The sequence below is a fragment of the Desmodus rotundus genome, chromosome 11 (genome assembly GCF_022682495.2).
Source record: "Desmodus rotundus isolate HL8 chromosome 11, HLdesRot8A.1, whole genome shotgun sequence".
Lineage (NCBI taxonomy): Eukaryota > Metazoa > Chordata > Mammalia > Chiroptera > Phyllostomidae > Desmodus > Desmodus rotundus.
Genome location: NC_071397.1, coordinates 17,137,506 through 17,147,448, shown reverse-complemented (window position 1 = coordinate 17,147,448; position 9,943 = coordinate 17,137,506).

The window sequence follows — 9,943 nt, the reverse complement described above, 5'->3', positions numbered from 1 at the left end:
AGGCAGGTGTGAGGGTCACCTGTGTATTGGCTGCCTCAGCTATGCAGTCCTAAAAACAGTCCTGCTTCCCTGCCATTTCCCCTTCCCCCCTCAGGAGCCAGGTGTCGCTACTTATGCTTCACGGGTAGGGAGGCAGAGGTGGAGTATTTTGTGGCGGTCGCGCAGGAAATCTCCAGAGAGCCGGAAGGTGGCAGAGGGAAACAAGCCCTGCACTGGGAAGTGAGGGCCCTGAGTCCGTTCCTCTTCTGGTTCTGGCGGCGTGCAGCTGAGTCAATGTGCCAGGCTGGGCGAGCCACTGCCTTAGAGGGAAGTGCTTGGTTTCTTCATCTGGAAAAGGAGGTGGTTGAACTAGGTGATCTCCGAGGTCCCTTCTGGAAATGCATATGACTGAACACCCAGAGTCAGTTCTACCCATGAGACAGGTTAGCCAGGGCAGAATGAGCCTTCTTTCATCTTTAAATACGTTTTTCAGGGTGCCGATGTCTGCTGCTCTATAGGGGCTGGCGCAAATAAAGCCCCTTTTTTATTAGAAAACCTTCTATTATAAAACCATAAGCATGTAGTTCTATAACGTAACTATCACACAAGCACACTGTATGGCATTTTAGGTGAAAAGTTCAAATGGCTGTCCATCTCTTGCGAGACATACTCTACCAACCGCACTGAAGTAGGCGTTACTTCCATTGGAACCTGTATTTTGTGGGTAGAACTCCAGGATGTTTCCAATTACCTTGAGATTTAATTCCTAGGAAAATTTTGAAACAAAATGAATTTTTGTACAACTGCACTTGAGTTGACTGAAATATAAACTTGGTTCACTTTCTTTCTCAGGTTCGATGCCTCAGTGATGAGGGCTGGTTTCTGTCTGCCCCGTTATTAGCCAGCATGTAATTCTAGCTCCTTCTCTTCAGCTTTTCCTCAAGGGAGAGAATTAGGATTCTCAGTTCTTTTCCTAAATATTTTTACTCTTAAATCCTGAGTATTTTCCTAGAGCCTGTAGGAGGATATTGGCCTCTGCTGAGATTTACCATCCTGATAACAGTTCTCCCAGCAGGTGTTTCTTGTAACAAGCTAAGCCTTCCGACCTTAAGTACCAGTGATTAACCTTGGCATAGAAAGGTCAGCTCGTGCCATCGTGTGTGTGTGTGTGTGTGTGTGTGTGTGTGTGTGTGTGTGTGTGTGTGTGTGACTATTCTAGCCATTTAAGTGGATGAAGCCCTGAATGAGCTGTGATAAAGACTTAATACGAAGTGGGGCACAAGTAGGTTTACAGTTGTGAGTATATGAAACAGAGTGTACTCTTGTTTCATTATTTATTAAGTATTGTGTTACTTTCCATATGAACGATTGTAAACCTACTTTGGCCCCACCCTGTACATCCAAAAACAGCCTAAGTTGGATTTGACTGTGTGCACAGGTTCTGTTTTTAAAGTATTGCTCTGTCTAATAAAACATGACGTGGACTGTTTAGGAAATAGAGACCGACACTATCTTCCCACCCTAATGTGTCTACTGTATGAATATTTTTGGTAAATCCTAAAACCCGTTTTAAAAGTGTTTAAGGGTCACACTACACAATATGGCCATTTTATCAGCAAGTTACAGGTCAGGCATTTGAGACTGAGATTAATGAACAGTCCTGTGTAGGGCTTTAGGGACTCAGAATGTTTCTGAAACTCTGAACTCCAAGTCAGAATTCTGACAATCCATTCTGCAGAAGAAATGCAAGCATTCACATGTCGCATTTCACTCTAATGGACAATAAGAAACCAGACAGATCAGAGTGAACATAGGGATGTCATATAAAGGTCCCGAGCTCCCAAGCAAACTGACTTCCTGAAACAATTTCATGCACCTGGTGATTGGACAGTTGAGCAGGTGTGGTCCTGCTACTTGCTAGCATTTAAGTCCTAAGCATCATATAAATGATGTCATTGAATCTTTCCTGTAGTTTTATGAGGGGGATTTTATCTTCCCAATTTTATAGAAGAGGAAGTAGGCTCAGGTTAGATCATTTGCCTGGGGTCTCATAGCTAGTCAGGGTGGACTCCAGATTCAAACTCGGGGCTATCTTTATTCTTAACTGCCCTGTTCTAACCACCATACTCTGCTGTTCCCTTTTAGTACTTCGAAGTGCTGAGATTGTTTGGGGAGCCGAGCTGGTCAGACCTACATCTATGAGTAATCCTGGGGCGATAAGGTCTGTGGTTGTCAGTGTGCAGAGATGAAATCAAAGACCTTCCGCAGTGTGTAATGCTCTCTGCAGAATCTCAGCGATAAAGGCCAAGAAGCTTACTTGGCAATAACTGGTATTTGCTATTTCTTGCCTTCCCACAAAATGTGTGCTGTGGTGGGCATCATAGTTACCAGGACACCACCCCCCTGAAAACTGTTTAAGTTTTTAAAATTAAAAACAATTCAAATGTAAGTTTTTCCTATTATACAACAGTATCTTTTCATTAGAGAAACACTAGAAAACAACCATAAGAAGTAAATAGAAACACCTATAGGACGGTAACCAGAAAACATACCTTGGTTTATTTTCCCAGAAACATTTGTGTGTATGGGTATATAATTGGCATTTGCCTATTTTCTTGGGGTAATTTCCTAGAAGTGTAACTGCTAGACCAAAAGTATGAACGTTATTCATGTTTCAGATGTATTTCACCAAATTACCAAATTATATTCCCACATGTATATGTAAAAGGTGCCCTCTGCCCTCTGTCCTACATCCTTGCTAACACTTGATATCATCTCTATCGCCAACTCTTTTTAAAATTGCCAGATTTAGTCTGGTTAAATTTTAACTTTATATTTAAGATCTCACACCACATCCTTCTCACACAGTACCTTCACTAGTACCTGCAGAGTTACGGGAGTGGTTTAAAAATTCTTCCTGTGGTAAACATAGCACGGGCAGAACAGACAACTTTCCACCACTGTAATCTCTGAGAGCTGGAGGTGAGAAATTGGCAGAGTAAGACATTTTATGAGCTGACATCAAAAACCATCTGGCTGGATCTTGTCTCCATTTACCTTGTTAATACATAGATACATGTGTATAAATAATGTGAAAAGGCTAAAAAGTCTTCAGAATGAAAAAAAGACTGGTTTCATTTTCCATGGTCTTCAGAACACGGGCAGAGTCAGTCCGGTGTCCCGGCCCCAGTGCACACACCACTTAGAACGTGTTGCTCACTCGGTAAGTCCGACCCTCTGACAGCTGCCACCTGGCCACCTCGCCCGGGGCATCTTCATTTCCAAATTCTCCAGCCTGCCTCTGGGGAAAGTTACTTCTCCTTCTCTGGGCTTGGGGTCCAACGCCGTGGGTTTGAATTTCAGCTCTGCTGTTTACTAGCTGTGTCGCTCTGTAGAGTTTCCATGCAGTCTCTAAGTTTCAATTTCTTCATCTGTGGAATGGGGAGATTGATCATCTTTTTCTCATGGGACTGTCGTGAGAACCATAAACAGTAATGTCTATGCACTTCCAGTCAAGATGGCGGCAGAGGCAGACATGACTCGCCTCTTTGTACAACCACATCAAAATTACAGCTAAAATATAGAACAGCCATCACTCAGAACTGTCAGAAATCAGACTTCCTTGAATGGAAGTCTGACAACTACAGAATTAAAGAAACCACATCCACCCAGACTGGTGGGAGGGATGCAGACACAGAAGAGCCTGCTCCCTCACCCATGTGTGGTGAATGAAAATTCGGGAGGGCTATCTCGAAGGCGAGGAGTCACAGCCCCGTGCCAGGCTCCCCAGCCCAGGGTTCTAGTGTCAGGAAGATAAGTCCCCACAACTTCTGGCTGCAAAAACCTTTGAGGGTTGTCAGTGGAAGAAACTTCTGGAGCCCCACCCAGTTCCTCTTAACCCACACACAGACTCACCTACTCAGACCCACTCCCTCTGAGCTCCAGCACTGGGGTAGCAGCTTGAAAGTCACCAGTGGTACACATGGAGAAACTGGAAGTGTCTGGCATCAAGGCACTCACCATTGTCCCTTTTCTAAACCCTCTCCCCACACAGCTGGCAAACATGCCATATCTGAAACTCCATCAACCTGGCTAACACTGTTTGACCTGCCTTGGAGATCCCTAGAGATTGCCTCATCCAATTTATCAGCCCACCCAGGCTGCTTTCCCAGATGAATGGCTGGTCTTAACTCATGGTTCAAAACTTCCTAAATCCTATCAAATGAGCAACAGCTGGCCCCAGTGAGCCCAAGGCCCTGCACAAGAAGCAGCCAGCCTGGATTCAGAGTTTGGCTTTGCTTGGGAATCTCCAAGCCCAGCACAAGTAGCAGCCATCTCAGATTGCTTTATAGCTCATGCAAGGTGACCCTGGGCAAAACACATGGGGGCTGACCTTGGCCTGCACCTCCTGGGAGACCCCAGGGCTGATGTGCCCAGTGGACAGCTTCAGGCCACGTTGGAGCACCACCACCCTGTCCCTGCGCAGCTGATCCTCAACAGAGGGTGGAGATTGGTGGTCGGTGGTCACAGCCAATTCTTGCACCCTACTGGCTTAGTTAAATCCCTCTCATTGATCTGCCAATAGCCACCAAGGCTCAACTACAACAGGAGGGTGTACTCAGCCCACACAAATGGTGCACCTCTAACACCCAGCTTGGTTGAAAGGGGAGGCTGTGCCACTGGACCCTACAGGACACCTACTACATTAGGCCACACTACCAAGATACAGAGTCAAAGCAGCTCTACCTAATACATAGAAACAAACACAGGGTGCCAAAACAAGAAGACAAAGAAATATGGGTCAAATGAAAGGACAGATTAAAACTCCAGAGAAAAGCTAAAGGAAATGGAGATAAGCCATCTATTAGATGCAGTTTTAAAACCCTGGTTATAAGGACGCTCCAGGAAGTTAGTGAGGACCTCAACAACATAAAAAAGACCCAGGCAGAAACTAAGGATACAATAATTGAAACAAAGAACAATATACACTAAGGTCGATGAAGCTGAGATTCAAATCAATGATATGGAGTATAGGGAAGCAAAAAACAACCAATCAGGACAATAAGAAGAAAAAAGAATCCACAAAAATAAGGATAGTTGTAAGTAGCCTCTGCGACAACCTCAAGAGGTTCAACATTCTCATCATAGGGGTGCCAGAAGGAGAAGAGAGGGAGCAAGAAATCAGAAATCCATTTGAAAAAAAACAATGAAAGAAAACTTCTCTAATTTGGTGAAGGAAATGGACATGCAAGTCCAGGAAGCACAGAGAGTCCCAAACAAGATGGATGCAAAGGGACCCACTCCCAGACACATCATAAATAAAATGCCAAAGATTAAAGATAATGGAGAAGAAGTTAGTTATCTACAGAGGAGTTCCTATAAGACTGTCAACTGATTTTTCAAAAGAGACTGCAGGCTAGAAGCGACTGGCAAGAAATATTCAAAGTCATGAAAAGCAGGGACCTACAGCCAAGATTGCTCTACCCAGCAAAGCTATCATTTAGAATCAAAGGGCAGGTAAAGAGCTTCCCAGACAAGAAAAACTAAAGGAGTTCATCATCACCAAACCATTATTATATGAAATGTAAAAGGGACTTATTTAAGAAAAAGAAGGTCAAAACTATGAACTATAAAATGGCAAAAAATATAAATCCATCAGCAATTGAATCTGAAAAACCAACTAAACAAACAAGAAAAGCAGAGACAGAATCATGGATACAGAGAGGGTTTTGATGGGTGCCAGATGGGAGGGAGTGTGGGAAAATCAGTCAAGAGGTGAGGGGATTAAGGAGTACAAATAGGCAGTTACAGAATAGCTGTCAGAATATAAAGTACAGTACAGGAAATGGAGTAGCCAAAGAACTTACACGCATGGCCCATGGACATGAAAAATGGTGTGGAGATTGCCTGAGGGAGTGGGTGGTGCTGGGTGGAGGAGGGCAAAGGGAGAAAAATCAGGACAACTGTAATAGCCAATAATTAATAATCAATAGAATATAATTAAAAATAATGTTTATGAAAATGCTTTGTGAGTCATATGGCTCGATCTACAATGTAAGGCTATTAATACAATAATTTTCCTCCCTTGGCAGCACATGTTTAAATAAAAAAAATGGCCTTGGAAGACTTGGAGAGAGGGACCTCTTTGTGTGCAGATGGAGACTAGAGAGAGTCAAAAGGCCTGGGTCCAGGCTGGGCTCCTCCCCCGGGGGCTGCCTGTAGGAAAGCCATCCAACCTTCATCATCAGCTGGGAGGGCTGAACCAATTGATCTCTAAAGACCTGTGCAGCTCCTGGAATCTATGATGAAGCAAAGGGGAAGAGAAGTCTACCCTACTTAATGGGTAAGTTGGGTGCTAGGTGAGGAGGTGCTCTGGACCTGTCGGATGTGAGAGGTGTCATGGGATAAAAGAGATCGTAGGGACATTCTCCTGGGTGACTTGCTCAGCACAAAACCTGCGTCATGGACATAAATGTGTGCACTCCATAGGAAGCTTTGTCTAAGTGCTGGGCTCTGCACGCCTAGCCATGAACCTCTCAGGGTCCTTTTACCCCTTGATGTCTCTTCCCGACCACCTTCCTGTGATCTCCCCCTGGTGAGTTGCAGTGGAGAGAGTGTGTAATGAGCCCTGATAAGTGGGGCACACCTCTCTTTGCTGCCCCAGGTTCCCCTTTTCCTTCCCATATCCCTTCTCTTCTTTCTCTTTATTTTCTTCTCCTCCACCCTTCTCCATACATCCTCAATTCCTTGCCTCTGCGAAGAACTGTCCCTCACAGGAAATCCATTTCATCCTGTTATTCTACAGTGTTTCTGTGAAAATAAGGAGAACCCGAGATTTATCGCTCTGAGTCAGTTCCCTGCAGGAGTGAAAGTGACACATTTCTCAGACGAGTGGCTGTCTCAGTGCTCTCCTTCTGGTCCTCCCCGCCCTGCGCGCCCCCACATGCACTGAGAGTTAACGAGACTGGGGAAGGAGAGGGCTTTGGAGGTCCAGCAGAGGTAAATCGCAGGAAAGGAAATATATGGGGGAAACTAACAAAAGCTAAGGGTTATTTAACAAGGTTTGTTATGCAGACTCAAGCTGGTGCCCACTCCAATGATGAGTTGTCTCCCTCTCCTGTGATTAAGAGTCACCACCCTCTTTCTAATAGAAGAGAGGGGGACCTTTACAAAGGGAAATTCATGCCCTGCTTTTAGACAGGGGGAGGGCAGCCTTTCCTGAGTCTGCTGTTTCTCATTGCCTTCAGCTTAAAATCACCCTTATGCCCAAATGACATATTTTGTGGTGCCATACTCTGATCCCCTTATTAGCAAAAAAAACCAGGCAGAAGAAGAAATTAACTAGGATCAATATCAAATTAAGCCAAATTAAGTGAATATTCCCTGAGCACTAGCTATGGGTAGAATAATTTGCTGCGGGTGTGGGAGTTGGGGGAACATAAAAACCAAACAAAGAGAAGTCACAGTTGTCTAAGAGCAGATTCGGAATACACCCTTGAAAGCGAAAAAAGCAAAAGCACACACATAGTCATTCAAGTGGACAGAAGAAAAGTAACTGCTAAACAAAATGCGGTGAGAGTTAGTGGGGAGTTCAGAAGAGGGGAAGACACGGGTGCATTGCAGGTCAGAGGAGATGGGTTTTAAGGAAGAGGCCAGGTCTTTGGGTGGCACCTAATTGAGGAGCGAGAACTGAAACGGTCATTCTAGGAAAAAGGAACTGGCTCCGAGATGGCGAGAGCTCAGAAACACAACACATTTTGTGGAGCAGAAGCTGAAAAATGAGTTCACGTGAAAGGTTTGGGATGCTGATTTTCTTTAATAATTGAGGCTGGGGCTATGCGTTAGATTTGGGCCAGTGTCTAAGAAATTGGTTATTTGATCTAGAGGCAAAAAATGGAGTGCGAGGTCACCTATCTGGGGCTAGACTGGCCACCCCAGCTCACCACCCCTAGACCTTTGCTCTGTGGTGACGGCCCAGGAGCAATTGTTGCTGATCACTAGTTCCTGGATGACCTGGTGGAAACAAACTCAAGAGAGTTTTTGGTAGGAGGAAGCCAGGGAAATTCGACCGGGTTTGACAGACGCTCACATGGGCTTTCCCCAGGCATCCGCGCTCCGTAACTCGTTGACTAATTCCATCCACCTGATGCAGGAAATCAGCTTGGCTGCTGAGTAAGTGAAAGCCTACACGAACCCTTGAGTTGCCTGCTGCTAGCCTGTGGGTAGCTCGGTCAGGCCAACCCAGACCAGCTGCTGCTCGATTTCCACGTGGAAACAACCTCACTTTCCTATTGTTCCCCTCGCCCCTGCTCTTGTCAAGGAACCCTCCAGAGTGGAAGAGGTATGGTTCTCAGCTATGAGGGAGTGCAGCTGTAAGACTTCAGGCTCCCGTCTGCTCATCCCAATCACTTTTAGGGATACTTGACTCTCAACTCCTCAGTTTCACAAAATGTAATGCATCTAGTGAGCCCCACTGTAATTTTATAGGAAATCTGGCCCTTTCTTTTATGTTCCCTAAAGCAGTGCATCCCAGACTTTTGTGTGATAGGGTCACTTAAGGATCTTGTGAATATGCAGTCTGATTCAACAGGTTTAGGGCCGGCCTGAGATCCTACAACTTGAGCAAGCTCCCAGGTGCTAGCAAGCTAGATGCTGCTGGTCCCAGGATCACACTGAGCGGGAAGGCGCCCCTGCATGGCCAGGGTCGGGGACGGAGCTTGCCTTCTCATTTCCAATTCTTGCTTGACTCATTCTTGCTGCCTCCCCTCCTGAGGCTGCTACCATCTCTCTACGTCACTTTGCTGCTGTGTAGACGTTATGACTGTTTTGTATGTAAAGAATTTCCCCTTAGACCTGGAAATATTGGAAGCAAATTAAAGCACAGTGTAGATGTGGGAACAGTTTGAATGCTAAGCTCGTGACTCTTAAAAGTTTCCTTGCCAACTCAGCTTCGTCTCTTACTGGCATCTCTCTCCATTTCTCTTCTTTCCAGGGAAGACTCAAGTTCCTGTTATTTGTATATGTAGCAATTTCGCTCTCTGTTTGTATGCTGAAATAGGCTCTGCGTGCTTCCAAAATGAACCATGGTAAATTCTCTCCAAATCAGAAGTGACATAAAGTTCATGGCACTAGTGGACAGAGGAAATTATCGTGGTCATTTTCCTTCTCTTTTTTTCATAGTATTTTTATTTTTCTTCTTATCCATGTTAAGTACCTACATAGTGATTGGTACAGCAAGGGAGTTTAATAAATAGTGTCTTGGTTAACAAAGATAAAACTCTGTTGCAAAAGCCTCCAAGGGCCCATAGAATAGATTCAGAATTGAGGGGTTCCTCCCTTTGATCTGGAACTTTCTCCAGTGACCTCAACCCTGTTCCACCCAGGACTCTCACACAGTACTCTGGGGAAACTCCTTTCTTAAGTCTTTTCCCGCACCCCTTACTTGTACTCTCTCTCAGCTTTTGCTTCTGTGCCCTTCCTTCATCTTTCTCCCCTGTGACTCTTTTCCTAGGTTATCAATGTTTTTCATCAGAAATTATACTCTCTGAGACCCACGCATGTGTGCACACTCGTGCAGAGAGACTGGGTGGCAGTTCGGGATGGAGAAAGGAAAGGACTTTTGTGTCTTTCATCCTGTGGTGACCTAAGCCCTGAGTAACTCCTGATCCTACAAACATCAGCACAGGAAGACCCTGGTATACAGTATTTTCATCTGACAAATAATCATTATAATGATCTCTTTTTAATTTTTAAACCAAAAGTAATATTTTTTCTTGGAAATATATTTTTAAAAAAGATTTTATTTACTTATTTTTAGAGAGGGGAAGGGAGAGAGAGAGAGGGAGAGAAACATTGATGTGTGAGAGAAACATCAATCAGTTGCCTCTTGCACGTCCCCACTGGGGGACCTGGCCCACAACTCAGGCAGGTGTCCTGACCAGAATAGAACCAGTGACCTTTTGGT